The 13,753-nt window shown below is 36.9% G+C and overlaps 1 protein-coding gene across 15 annotated transcripts in view; it reads left to right on the top strand.

Annotated features, from left to right (window-relative positions):
• Positions 1-13,753, top strand: part of PTPRF (protein tyrosine phosphatase receptor type F) — a 606,212-nt gene that overhangs the window by 85,420 nt on the left and 507,039 nt on the right. For 14 of the 15 annotated variants that reach the window (XM_060773314.2, XM_067467925.1, XM_060773315.2 and 11 more), the window contains exon 2: positions 5,532-5,618. The exons of the other annotated variant lie outside the window; for it this stretch is intronic. The gene's annotated coding sequence lies outside the window, so the exon portion shown is untranslated. The remainder of the gene's footprint in view (positions 1-5,531; positions 5,619-13,753) is intronic. 15 annotated transcript variants of the gene reach the window in all.

The following is a 13,753-nucleotide window of genomic DNA, read 5'->3' as shown; positions in this document are numbered from 1 at the left end:
AGTGTGATAAGATTTTGCTGAATCTACTGAATAGTCTACTTCAACTTCCTATGGTTTTATGATAGGCAGGTATTGTTTCACTGGTTTGTATAGTGGAAAACCAGTAAAATTCTCAAGGAATCCTTTGCAAATATTGAGAACAACTCCTTGCACCAAAAGCATTGCACTCTGCATGCATAATTGTTAGGTATATCCCATCCCTCATAGCACTTTCACGCCAATCTGGAGCTCAACTGAGCCTTAGTTTGTGGTCAACACTCATTTTCTGACTCAAGGTCCACCATCACCCACCTTAACATGGAACAGGGACAAACTCTTGCAAGGGAGCAAAGAGATGAAAGGAGTGAATTTACGCTGTTCCTTGTGATGATATCATTTATTCCCCCACTTACCTGCCATAGATGTGAGACTGTGATTATGGAGGGAGGCCCAGTTGTCCAGTATCCAGTAGACTGTTTGGACTAGCTGCCAAACTGACATATGAGGAAAAAGGGGAAGAGGTGGGGAGAGGACTTTGAGATTCAAAGGAACCAAAGGAAAAACAACAATAAGAACAAACACTTCTGTGGATAAATGGTAAAGATAAAGGTTTTCCTTGACATTAAGTCTGTTGTGTCCGACTCTGGGGTTGGTGCTCATCTCCATTTCTAAGCCGAAGAGCTGGCATTGTCTGTAGACACCTCCAAGGTCATGTGGCCAGCATGACTGCATGGAGCACCGTTACCTTCCCACAGAAGCGGTACCTATTGATCTACTCACATTTGCATGTTTTTGAACTGGTAGGTTGGCAGAAGCTGGGTGTAACAGTGGGAATTCACCCCACTCTCCGGATTTGAACCCACCAATCTTTTGGTCAGCAAGGTCAGCAGCTCAGCTGTTTAACCCACTGTGCCACCAAGGAGCTCTACTTCTACTACTATTACTGCTGTGGAACCCTGCTATTACCCTTCTTTATTTATGGAACTGCCTCCAGTATACATTAAAACAGGCCCAACCCATGATTATGAAAACTTGTGTAAGTTAGGTTTGTATTATTTGTTGCCTTATCATTTTTACCCATTTTTAAAGAAAAGTTCACCCTCATTTCTTCAGTATTAATCTTTGTACATTTAATTTTTAGATAGAACTTAAGATATAAATATGAGATAGCTAGTTTCTTACACATTTAGAAAACAGGATATGTAGTTTTGTGAATATTTAGAAATGAAAGGTGTTTAATATAGGTGTACTGGCGCTCAAACACATATTTAATATTTACATTTGCAGCTTGATACATGGTTCTGGACTTCTTTTGCTGGTACCCATTTCTCTTTTTTAAAGTTGTCTTTCCTAAACAATCCCTTGAGAAGTTATTTTTTTTGTTAATCTATTAAATACACTGTTATAACAAAAAATGAAGGCCTTATTTGATGTGCCAATATTTTAATGTAAAGCATTCAGCATCTGTCAGCATAATATCCTGCCTTTATCACCTCATTGAATTTGCTAGAGGAATGCTGATAGTAATTTGCACAGCATCATTTAATCTCCTTTGTCAAATTATGAAGTTGTTATTGATTTCCAGCTGCTGGTTAGCTTCACAGAGTTCTTTGCATCTTAAGGTTTTTGCTAGGGATTCTCATGCTATGTTACTTATTGCTAGCGCTGTCAATTAGGAATAGATGTCTTGAACGGTAGGAAGCAAATACATTCTCTCTTGAGCTCACAGTCTGCACTCTTATTTCAAATGGAAAGTTATCTGACCCAGGGTATAATTAAATAGTGGCTATAGCTGGTAATAACCAGTAAATTAAAGCATGCAGAACTTTCATGTTGTTTGTAGCTTTGGGTAAAATGGCCAGGGTGGGGAAATTGGTTTTTTCAAGGAGAAAACACTTCTTCTTGAACTCAATTGCCTTTAGTATAAGAACCATCTATTTATTTTCTTAGCTTTTCAGGTATATATGTGGAATAATTTGTGATAATTTATACTCGTCACCTTGTACTCTTTGAAGTTATTTTATATTCAATAAACAAGGCAAATAGTATAACAGAATGAAAATACAAATCTGTATGTTTAGCTAAAATGCTATCTTGCCTAATTGCTTTCTATCCTGTAACTACGCCCCAGGGTTTACATTTATCCATACTAAATAAAAAGATTTCTGAACTACATTTTGTGAATGAATACATTTAAAAGAAAAAAATACCATTGAATTGGGGGGGGGGGGTTGGACCAGAATTAAGTAATTTGGAGCATATCACAGGATTAAGTATATCCTTTTCCTATCCTTTTCAGTTGTGGGTTTCTTTAACAAGAATAATTTTGATATCATTTATTTATTTATTTACTTTGTTTTATACCCTGCTCTCACTTGGTAGCAATTCGATGCCATTTAACATACTACACTAATACTAATACATAAAAATAATAAAACCTGAGTTGAAACAACACTATATAACAAACATGAAAAACAATATTAGACAATATTAAAACCTGATATGATCAGATTACATCATTGAAGGCTAGCTATGGATTCATAATACAAGTAGGTCTACTTTCTTTGTATCCCATTTCTCATCCATACGGATCAAACAGATATTCTGGTCCATTTCTAGTCCTTCTGAAGTTAATGCACAGATGATGTGCAATTCCCTTTGGCATTTCCATATGAAATTAACCAATTTTATCTATGCTATGTACAATTAAAAGGAATGGTTTCTAATGCTATTGTGCAGAGGTTCTAGCTACTACCACTCTTCCTCTCCTCCGATGTAGCTGTTAGAAATATGCTCCAGATATTTCCATTGTTTTTACAACTTTTTTATTGTTGTTTCCTTTATTGTCTGCTAATACGTTTTAACTATGCCCATGTATGAAGAGAGAAGCCAGATAGGTCTGGTTAGACTCATCCAATTACAACTCAGAGAATGTTGTAAAGGAGGGGGAAAGGGATATACCAGCAGTTTGTCAGCTAAAGTTGGAGCCAGGAGCCATATAGTAATGTAATATAGTTAGGCAGTCAAGGATACGGTTAAGTTCTGAATAGGGTTTTGGGAACTTTGAATGAGGGATTTATTTGTTTTGCAATACATCTTTGCTCATTTATTTTCTACAACCAAGTCTGGCTGATCCATTTAAGAAATGTTATGCCTACGGTGATACTTCCCACAGTGAATTCACTGATGAATGCAGCCACTTGTCCAAAACATCACCTTCATGCTTAAATATCAGATTCAGGGAGGGAACTTGAGAGGAAAAGGGCAGTGTGAATGATAAGATCCCAGGGGAGTGACTTCCTCCTGGGCACAAAGAAAACTGGGAGACTTGGAAAGCTCTAAACAGACTGAGCTCTGGCACTACGAGATACAGAGACAACCTTAAGAAATGGGCCACAAAGTAGTGTCCACAACATGCAAGTGTAGAGAAGAACAAACCACAGACCACCTGTTACAATGCAGTCGGAGCCCTGCCACACACACAATGGAGGACCTCCTTATAGCAACACCAGAGACACTCCAAGTGGCCAGCTACTGGTCAAATGACATTTAATATAATGCCAAGTTTTCAAACTCTTTGTTTTTTTTAAAAAAAAAATACAATAGAAATGTACCCTTTGTTTGCTCCTGATACAATAAATAAAGGGGTTGGAACTATAGGTCCAGCCTGACAAGGGGGTCCATCACACTCTGGTTAGTGGTTAGTGAGAATTTGAGGAATTTTCCAATGCATCAAGTGCTGGAATCCATTTCTGTAAAAGAGACCACCTCCAGTGATCGGATCAACAGCATTTACAGTAATATATTGAATAACACATATCAAGCTTCTAGTTTGCTCATTTATATCTTTGATATACATGCATTGTAACAGCTTTCAGAACATAACCGTTTGTAAAACCTGGAATTGATTTAACAATGGCTTTTGACTGTTTTTGCCCGAGGGGAGCATCACCCTGCAATAGATAGTATTATCTCTAGCTCAGGAACCATCATTTTACCTTCAGCTACTAGATGATTCTCAAATGTCACTTAAAAGTGCACAATCACTTGCGGATTTTAGTTAGCGGCTGAAATTGTGTTGTACTAGGCAAAAATTTGTAGGAAGGAAATGTTGACCTTTCTTAAATGTTTCCTCAAAACCATAAAAATGTGCGTAATTAGGTGAACTCCTAAAAATAGAAAACATTTGCACCTTTAGTGTATGAATAAGAACAAGAGCTACTGAAAAGAAATTCTTAATACTAATTCTGAGTTTGATTTTTGCTAGTGACAACAATAAATATAAGAGAGGAGAACTTGATTTGAGTCCCTATTGATATAGCATAGCGATTACAAATCTAGGTAATGAGTGTTCATTTTGAATTAATGTGCTTCTCATGAAGGTGTGGTTTAATCATGCAAGAGCTTCTCAAGGAAGCTTTTCGCAATTTCGGGCTTTAAAACTGAACAAATGAGTAATGTTAGCAAGTAATTGGTTTGGGGGTTGTGTTTTTAGGATTGCAGAGTTAGTACAAGAGTGTCATTTTCAAGTTCTGTACCAGAACTGCATAATACGTTAATACTCTGCAAATCCTGCCTAATGTATTGTCGATGGCTTTCATGGCCGGAATCACTGAATTGTTGTAGGTTTTTCAGGCTGTATGGCCATGTTCTAGAAGCATTCTCTCCTGATGTTTCGCCTGCATCTTTGGCAGGCATCCTCAGAGGTGATGAGGTCCTCACTGCCTCTTAGGATGCCTGCCATAGATGCAGGTGAAACATCAGGAGAGAATGCTTCTAGAACATGGCCATACATCCCAAAAAAACCTACAACAACCCAAATCCTGCCTACTTTGAATGTAGCTATGAGGCAACATAGTGTTATCAGTGAGGTACAGTATAAACAATGACTGGGCTTCAGATCCCCTTTTAAAAAGGGTTTTAACTGAATTATTGCAGATATATACACTAGTATAGGGACTTAATAGGGAATTGCAGTTTGCTCTTTTTTCAGGCAAAGATGTCGCTGTTATAACTGAGCTATCAATTGGATGGGTGTAAGCAGTTTAGATAAGAACAGCGTTGAGATTCTAGTCAGTTTTTAAGGAAAGAGCCATAGATGAAATATTGTACTCTGAAGACATAGCAAGCTGCAACTCCCCCAAGCCAGTGACGGTGTTCCTATTTGCAATGTTTTACTCATTGTTCAGTATTCTCAGCAAAGCTGTGGATGCCAGAAATAAAATTCATTTACACAAAACCGCTTTTATTTGTACAGTACTTACTCAAATGAGACCCTCATTGGCACAAATTCATTAGGCTATTTTCCATTTTGTGCTTCAGTGATTCTCTCTTCACCTATAATTATAGATTTCTGAAGGCCTCTGAGAAAATGTGTGGCATCTTTTAGCCATAAAGTGTGTGATCTGATTAGAGTTTGTTTAGCAGGCATTCTGTAGATGTGCATTGGGAACATATGTAATGCTCTCCTGTGGACTGGCAGCATATGTGATTATTTTATGAAGGCTTTTGAATTTATACTGATGTTATTATTATTATTATTTGCTTTGTAGGGTACCACCTGAATGGGTCTGATCGGCGTGAAAAGATCCTACAACTTTTGCTTACGAAGGAGCTGTGAGGAGTTTTGCTGCAGACAGGTGGGTGCGATTGCCACACCTTTGTACATAATTTTAACTGGTTCTTTAAAATCACAGAAATAAGCACTTTGGCCAGCTATTTAAAACCTCAATCTTGAATAAAAAGGAACCTCAGAAGAGCCATTATTTGAAATCTAATGACTATGTAAATATAACCTAGATGCTGTGTTGTATATTGAAATTGTCAATAATTTTATTTGTGTCCTGTATGATTGTGCTATTACAAACAGGTCAGCTTAAAACTATCTAAGTAACTGAAGTTGTTTCCTTTAGGATTCATCTAAAATCCCTTTAGCTTATGATAGATTTTAGAAAAATACCTTTTAAACTGTTTTTATGCTGTTTTATATTTTGTTGTTCAGTTTTTAACTGTACATTGCCTGGGTATGGCCCCATGTAAGCCACCCCGAGTCCCTTCGGGGAAATGGAGGTGGGCTGGAAAAATAAAGTTATTATTATTATATTATTAAACTGTATATATACTGACAGTTTCACTAATTAAAGTCAAATTCACTAATTAAATCAGCATGTTTAGTAGTAGTAATATTATCCCATTTCCTCAATTCAGTAATTTCCTTTAGCTTATTCTTGTATTCATTTGGGGATTTAAATAACTAAAGGGTTGAATCAATCCATTAACTGAAGAAATGTAAGAGTGGAAGGATATGGCCTTTTCAAAATTTTACTAAGGTTTTGTATAAACAGAAAACTGCTCAACTACAGAGTGCCTCTGTCTCATGAGTGGGGTTCTTGTATGCATGAAAGTGAGACATAGAAGAGGATCCTGCAAAAGGAAGTGTGGGAAAGACAGGTTTTTTTCTGCTGAGTTTCCCTTCTTCTATAACATCTCTAAGATTACTACAGCAGGAGTGTACTGTGCATAGGGTTCTGTTCAAAGACACTCTGGAACCAATGTAACATAATTTTATTTGTCATAAACTCCAAGCAAGCTTTCATACATAAATATTGTAGCCAACTGTGTCTTTGACCATGGTTCACAAATAATAATGTGTAGATGATCAGAAAATAGCTGTCAATCTGCTCTACATCTCTAGAATGAAGTGACACCCTTTTTATCCCCCCCCCCCCCAATATACTCTAGTAAGTGTGTGGAAAACTATATCACTTTATATTGCCCTCCTCCAGCATGTTTTTGTTGTGGGAAAGTTATTTATTTGAACCAGTAAGTGACTAGAAGTTTCTTCCAGTTGGGCAGGAGTCCTCCCAGCTTTCAGACTATCCAGGAACTCAAAATGTTGCAAAGTCCTCCCAAGTTTTCTAAGATACAAGTGGCCTTCTCATCTAATTTTTTAAAAATTGTGATGTGAGAGGCATAGGAAGGACTACAGGCAGCCATGGGATGCACTTTGCCTACCCCAGTGTTAGAAGCAGAGATCTGTAGTAGTGTTGTTTTTTTTCCAACCTTTGCAACTAGTCACTAATTCCACAAGGCTTGCCCGTACCTGCTACTCCCTCACTTTGTGAATGCCAAAATTTGAAAACCTTGTATAAAAATGTTAAAGATGGGCATAGGGGAGACACAGCATAAACACAAACTAAATAATCCTGTAGCTTCTTATTATTCACTATTATTTTGGTAATTATTATTATCATCATTATATTTGTATTGATACCCCACTTTATCTCCACAAAGGGGACTCAAAGCGGCTTGACATCAAAGCATTAGCACATAATTTAAAATATACAAATATACAAAAATTAAAACAGGATTTATGATTGTGGCAATTTTAATGCCCCCCCCCAATCCACCTGAAAATCCTTCCTGTTTTTGACAAGTGGAGCATTGAAAGATGATGTTTCCAACCTTATCTCCTTAGCACACAGAAGCTTCTTGGTACATTACATTTTTCAGCATCCTGCTCATTAGTGCTGTAGAACTCCATTCCTTGGTGTAGTTGGCTGGACTTTAAGGTAGATGTGTAGAACTCCATTCCTTGGTGTAGTTGGCTGGACTTTAAGGTAGATGTGGGGAGTCAGGTTTGGCAATGGAGCATCCCATGACAGCAGGCCATGCTATACATAGTGTAGAAAACTCCAGTTTTTGCTTATTATATATATTTTAATAGAATAATAAATACATTAAATGCAATGAGAAAATGTAAGGAGGAGGACACAATACAAAAGGAGGATGAATTTTGTTCTTCCTGGTCTCCGTGTCTTACACAAATGAGTTAACAAGACTATATCTGGATTGATTCTTTGTGCCATGTATGGTTGACAGTATGACCTATATTCTTTTGTATTGCTTCCAGTAATTTGCAGTATTTTTTGACAGAAGAGAGTGAAATGTGAGTTCAAATTAAACATATAAAATAGATAATTCTACAAACAACCATAGGATTAAAATCCTAATAGTCCCCATTAAGATTTTATCTTGCTTTTAAACAGTGGCATCTGCACTGAGCCGTTGGGATAAACTGGATTGTGATTCATTCTTTAAAATCTTCCTGATTATCCATTTGGTTATTTTAATGCCATGTGAGTTATGTTGGACCATTTCGAACAAGCATGATTACCTTCAGCTGTTTTAAATTTTCAAGTTAGTTATGGGACATTATTCAATTTAATCTTAAATTATTTTATTATTTTAGCCAATCATTCTTGCTTTCAATTTCTTCTCACCCTGTAGTTGATATGTCTTTGGAGAATTTTGGGAAACATTGTTATTGACTGATCTAAACAGCATTCTCAACGTGACATCACAATGGCATTTTTTATTATTAATCAAAGCCACATCAAAGACTTCCATGACTCTTCTAATTAATTATAATTTGTAACAATTAATAATTATTATGATAATTAAAGACAGTTGTGGATAATAATATTACCCTTCCTTTTTATGCTGCAACAGGCTAACATAACTGCTTCTTTGAAATCAAATTATTAGATGCACTATGGTGAAACAGTTGCATAGGTGCTAGCAGATGGGCACTTCAAATAGTAGTTTGAACAGTTTCTTTCTGTGGTATTACTTGGACAACTATTCCAGAATTCCTCACACAGAATTCAAGATATGTCAAAATTTGGTTTTTATCCTGAAATGGAGGTTCCATGGTGGGAAACAAATACTTATGCAGTGAAAAATATTGCTCTCTCTCTCTCTACACAGACACACACACAGAGAGAATCTTATTGTTATTTAGCTGTTTCGGTATCAAGATGTTTTGGCTCAGTGGTGAAATTAAGAGAAAGAAGCTGTAGAAACCACAAAAGGTGAAGAAGTCAATTCTGTATGATGCTATAGAGTTCCCAGCACATTTAAGCTATATTTGCTCAGAGAAAATATAGTGAATATAGTGAATACAGTGAATACAGTTAGCTTACTGGCAGCTCAAAGATCACAGTTAGAAGGGGGGCATTCTGTAGACGTATAGTCTTTAAAACAGCTGTTAAATTCTGTAGCTTGTTGTATATGCATTCTAGTTTCTTGTGTCATTGGTCATAAATTGGAAGCAGACAACAAATGGTCTCTGGATAATAATCTAGGTATAAAAGCAAATATTTCAGCTTACGGCTTGGCATTCCAATAACTGCACATTACATGTTGAAATATGTTCAACATATTTCTTTTTGAATTTGAAGCAGATTTCTTGTCTGTCCTAATACAGAGTTCTGTATGCTTACAATTTTGATTGAAATGCAGTTTTTGTTGCAAGTACTGAATGAGCTTAACAGAAATGATCTCTTAATCTCTTTCAAATGTGTAATGTTTACATTGAAGAATTGGAGTTAGATGCATGAGAAAGGAAATTGTGTCTACTTTTTCAGCCTTAGTTTCTTGGGTATTGAGAATACAGGTGCAGTAGTAGTGTGTGATTATATACTTCTATGAAGTTTATGTTTCATCACATCTGATTTTTTGGGGGGCTTGTACATCCTTTGTACAAGCCCTCAAAATACTATGATTCCTTATTCCTGCTTTTGAAGATTGGCAAGATCATCCCAGCCATAACTTTTAAAAGTTTGTTCTAGTCACCATAATCTGTTGCCACAATTTTCTTACAGTTTAATGGTAGCTTGTTCCTCCTTTAAATGACTTGCTGATTAGACAAGGTACTCCAAATCATGCTATAGTATTGGAGATATCACCATCTAGCCAAACGGAGGCAGTGGTCTCCCCTCTTTTCAAGAATACCCTTAAGATTGGCATTATGTCATGGTACAATCATGTATTTTTGACACAGTATACAAAGGGCACATTTTTGGTTGGTAAGGGAAACCACGTGGCTCCTTGAATTGATAGAAAGGATTTATTGTTATTCACTCTCCAGCCATCTCTTTTTTTAAGATAAGATGACCACCCTGTCATCCAGAAGTTCTTATATTTTTGTTTGATTACTCGCATCTGTAGCAGTGTGTGTATGTGGAAGGAATCATCATTATCTTCATTATCAGCAATCATAATTTAATATTACCTTGGGAATCAAGGCAGCTTATAATGAAAATAAATACAGTAGAGTTGGAATAGAATTAAACTATTCAAATATTTAAACAATTAAAAACATACATTTTAAAAGATAAAAACAATTAAAAGCTGTTTATCCTTCTTAAAAGACTGTTCTTTAAAATCATGCTGGAATACAAAGGTTATTGCTTGACAGTGGAAGGACAGCTAGGTGGGGGCCATTCTGCCCTTCCTTGGAAAGGAATTTCTAGAGCATATGAGCATCTACCAAAAAGCCCATGCCTTTTGTTCCAAGTAACCATATCTGTGAAGATGGTGGAACTGGAAGAAGAGCCTCTCCAGAAACTTTAGACTTCATCAGACAAAGGGAGGGGAAAGCAAAAGGAGCCATCCCAACCTGTTTCCCCCATCTTTCCCCTTCTTGAGGGATGGCCATCCATCCCACATCCTTATCTGTTTTCCCTCGTTTTCTTCTGTCTGGAGTCTATTTACAGTTGGGTAATGCACGACTCCAGAAAATGGACTTTGGGCTTTGTTTCAAGGCATTTAGGAAATGAAGCCCCACAAATTCCCACCAGAAGAGCCCTCACATCATATGATGGCCTCTATGGGGTTCAGTTTCCTAAGTGCATGGAAACAAAGCTTGAAAAATGTCTGATGAGGTCCTTGGTGAGGCTCATTAAGGGAGAGATGGTCTATCAGATAACCTAGACCTACGTAATTTATTGTCTTGCAAAACAGAGATGTAGACATATTCAGTCCGGATATATGATTATCTATACTGACAGGCAGTGCATGTCCATCATTACAGATAAAAGTCTATTGGATATACAGAACCGATACTTTTTGCATCCAAATGTAAGCACTAATGCTTAGCCGTAGGCCAAACATGTTCATTCTCCTACTTTCCATTAGTAACATAGGTCTGATAAGTTTTAACTGTCTACACCAGGTTGTATACTGATTGAAAAAAGTTACCTGGGCTTTCAGACAACAGGCTTTCCCAGTCTGCTTAGAAATGGCAAGGACTGAACCTGAGGTGTTCTGGCACTGTTGTAGTTTTAGATACTACTGTAGATTTATAGCCTTTAATATTATAATATGTCATGCATGCACACAGAGAAACATGCATACACACCCCCCATCCTACAGAAATAGGGCAGTAGTCTGTTTGGCTGTCTGCTGAGACTAGTAATAGCTCTTCAGGGACTGAGATTTTTTTTCCTTTAGTCCTGTTATTTGAGATACCAAAGACAGTTGGAACCTTTTAGAGACTATGACCTTTACACCTGCATGGCATATGTTCAGCTAATGAACTATGAGAAATGTGACCCTTCCCTTCTTTGAGGCAAAATGCTGTTTATGGTTTTGAGTATTGTCAGTTGGAGATATTAAAGGAACAGATTGAACAGGGGAGCAAAAACAGCATGTTTAATAAAGCTGCTATTGTACTATATTTTAGCTTTCTTCTCTATTTTCCATTTCAATTTCATCCGGACTAATAATAAACACAACAACTTATTGGTTTATCTGTGTTTCAGCAGGTGGTTAATGTTTCACCTATTGCTGCAAGTAGAAGCGTTAACTCTGGACTGTTCCTAGGTAGCACAGGTTTTTTTATACTTCCACTCTTTGAAATTTGTTGTAAACACCTTAGATACAGCAGGATCCTCTTAAATACAAATTCCATGTAACAGATGACAGAACATAATGAAAACATAAACTGTTCACAAATAAACCTGTCAGATGCACACACTGCTGCTATCAACAGCTATGGAGTTTACACACTGGGTTAGGATGTTGCTTTGGGGGTCAGCTTGGTGTTGCATAGTGAAGTCGGTAAAAAATTAACTCTGTTTGGAAACTGCATTTTGGCATAAACCTGAGGTTGGGTTAGCTCCAGTTTTTAAAATAGGTGTGCTGTATAAATCTGTTAAACCCGATTCAGACAGTCTGGAGTGTGCTTTTCAGTTTAATATGTTGCAGTATCATTCAGCACAGGGTGACACGGGGGATATTAAAATTAGACTTAGTATCTTGACTACCTTATTTCTGCTTATCTCTTAAGCCCGTAGGTGTGTTTAGCACAATAGTATTGATCTTTGTTCCCCTTCACCTAACCAAACCAAGCCTCTATCACTGAGTTAAATGTTAAAGTATTTAATTCATTTTGTACAGCAGCTAAAATGCACAGAAGTATTCTAAGCTGGCTGCATAATTTGAGCACGGTAATTCCACCTCAGTGAGGTGAAACTTCAAATAATTTGGATGACTTCTGAATACATACAGTTCGTATTTTGCATAATGCTGAGTTTTCAGGTCACTTACTTTGTGACCCTGTATTCTCTTTTCCTGGCAGATTTGTAAGAGAAGGTACTGGAAATTTGCTATGCTGGGCATGTTATGCTCTGTTTCCAGCATTTCCATGCAAAAGATCTTTATTGCAGAACAACAGAGGCTTCAGTCAACTTTATTACATCATAACTGACAGGGCTATTTCTTTTGTGCTTGTACAGTCTGACAAATAACATGTTGAAACCTCAGTGGTAAGATAATCTAAAATGTCTAAGAGGAACAGAGTTAGGTGAGATCAAAATATGTCTAGTATAGTGTTGCAAAAGAGAAATCTGGTTGGAGTGGCTTAGATTTATCACTTCACTACCAGTAGTTTTGGCTTCCTTCCTTTTTCTAATTGTGTGAACAACTCCTCAACCATTCAATCAGGAAATGTTGGCAAGTTGTGTCATTGCCTCTTTGTCTTCAGTATACACACAGCTCCTAATTATTTGAGCTACTGCTACTTGGCACAGGTTGGCTTCACTAGATTGAGTCAATAGTTCTGTCTATGTTAAGCCTCGGACTAATGAACGCCATCCAACTACATCTAGTAAGAGACCACCCAGACATCATTATAATATATCCGTTTCACTCATTATGGGTGTTGGTGAAAATTAAATAAGCTCTTAATGGTTGCTTCCTTTAGTAGAGATATTGGCTAGATGTTTATTTAATCCACTACTTTTAAATTGTGGGTCCTGACCTCAATTAGGGTCCTCTTAGCTCAGTGTTGGGATCCCAAAATTTTTGGTTTCTAAAAGAAGTGGCTGTTTTAGACATTTCCACAAATGTGTTAGCTGCAACATGGACTCTGAAGAAAATGCTTCAGTTGTACTTCATAAAAATCAGCCTATTTAGCATTCCTTGCGAATGCTGATTTAATCTGTAAATGTTTGATTTTTATGCTTATTTTATATACTTATATACCCAGTGTTCCCTAAGAATATATTGAGTAAAAGGGGGTTGCAAGTGAAATAAAATTAAGAAACCCTGGTTTAATTCATTGTTAATATATAGGTAATTCTCCTTGACTTAGTGGGTCTACTCTAATTAGGACTATCACTGGGATTTAGTCCTATATGTTGTAAAATCACTTCCCCAGCATAGTTTGGAGTAGCCCCTTTTATACAGGATTTGGTAAAAAATCTATGTGCCTGGCCATGCCTGAGAGTTATGTATGTTTCCAACACTCTCTATTGACTACTTCAGTTTTCCCATGCAAAATGAGAAAAATTTTGCAGAGATTGATAAGGAATTTCAAATTTTGTTGTCCCCTCCCCATTTTCTGAGGAAAATGTATAATGCACATAATGGATCTGACCCAGAAGTACTTCCCAAACTCATAAATATCTGCCAGTTTCCAGTGGGCCCT

This window comes from Anolis sagrei, chromosome 4 (genome assembly GCF_037176765.1).
Source record: "Anolis sagrei isolate rAnoSag1 chromosome 4, rAnoSag1.mat, whole genome shotgun sequence".
NCBI lineage: Eukaryota > Metazoa > Chordata > Lepidosauria > Squamata > Dactyloidae > Anolis > Anolis sagrei.
The sequence above is the reverse complement of the archived record's forward strand: the minus strand, read 5'-3'. Positions and strand labels throughout refer to the sequence as shown.